Below are 1,693 nucleotides of genomic sequence, written 5' to 3'. Positions count from 1 at the left end.
TGAAGGCAGTCTTCACCCTTCCTTAGTAAACTTTCAGTCCAAGCTGGTCACCTGTCCACAAGACAGTAAGATCATCAACACCATTGTGTAGTTGGTGTCTACACAATGATGAAGGCAGTCTTCACCCTTCCTTAGTAAACTTTCTGTCCAAGCTGGCCACATGTCCACGAGGCAGTAAGATCATCAACACCATTGTGAAGTTGGTGTCTACACAATGATGAAGGCAGTCTTCACCCTTCCTTAGTAAACTTTCAGTCCAAGCTGGTCACCTGTCCACGAGGCAGTAAGATCATCAACACCATTGTGAAGTTGGTGTCTACACAATGATGAAGGCAGTCTTCACCCTTCCTTAGTAAACTTTGAGTCCAATCTGGTCACCTGTCCATGAGGCAGTAAGATCATCAACACCATTGTGAAGTTGGTGTCTACACAATGATGAAGGCAGTCTTCACCCTTCCTTAGTAAACTTTCAGTCCATGCTGGTCACCTGTCCACAAGACAGTAAGATCATCAACACCATTGGGAAGTTGGTGTCTACACAGTGATGAAGGAAATCTTCACCCTTCCTTAGTAAACTTTCAGTCCAAACTGGTCACCTGTCCACGAGGCAGTAAGATCATCAACACCACTGGAAAGTTGGTGTCTAAACAGTGATCAAGTTATATTCACCCTTCCTCAGTAGACTTTCAGTCCAAACTGGTCACCTGTCCACGAGGCAGTAAGATCATCAACACCATTGGAAAGTTACAGTAATTGTCATATACATTGATCTGTTTACTCGGGAAGCATCTTGTGTAAATAGAACCTCTGTTTTCAGTTGGAGAATTAGGTAGGTACCGGTATTAACGATCTGCATGCATAATTGTATTTTGTAGATAACTTTATCAATTTGGATATGTGTTATGCTTAGACCATGAGATAATAAACATATATAAACATGTATTCAATGCAGTAAATACTGTTACATCATACAAGACAGCTAGGCCTGCCTACATGTAGGTACTACACAATGAGTGTTGTAGAATAAAATGATATGTGATAGATTGACAAAGACTGGACTAGCTGTGATATGGGAGAATAATAACATTGAACAGACAGGTTTTTCTTTAAGTTATTACAAATACATGTATGTACATGTAATAATTCGTTCTAGTAGATTATCATTTAGTATAAAATACATAAGATGCCTTATACACACTGTACACTATCATTGTGCCAAATTGTTAGCTCTTCTGTTTCTTACTTTTCAACTGTCTGTTGCTTTAATGAAGCGTACTTTAATTGTTACCGAGCTATATTCCTGACATCATAGTTCCTATAATTCCTGCATTATAAGTCATCTATGGTCAAATCACCATGTCTCCTGTGATTGTAATAAAGAGGGCAGAGTAGAAATAAGATTGCCTTGTGGAATAGGGTCTGTTTTCTTTCTTGTTTTGCCTGGTAAACGTTTTTGATAAGATATTAAAATATTAAATGTTTATGGCCTTTGAAAACACATGTGTAGAATTGTATATATTAAGCACATAGATAATATTTTGACTCTCAACTCTGGTTTCCACTTTTGAAATGCATAACATGTATGTTATGACGTACATGTATGGGTGAATAACATGGATAACGTTGTTGTGGTTCGTTCATTGCTGTTCATTTTCTGCTGTGCAGTAATAGGCACGTGGGTGCTTGCCATTAC

Source organism: Liolophura sinensis, chromosome 6 (genome assembly GCF_032854445.1).
Source record: "Liolophura sinensis isolate JHLJ2023 chromosome 6, CUHK_Ljap_v2, whole genome shotgun sequence".
Taxonomy (NCBI): Eukaryota; Metazoa; Mollusca; class Polyplacophora; order Chitonida; family Chitonidae; genus Liolophura; species Liolophura sinensis.
This window is presented reverse-complemented; position numbering follows the sequence as displayed.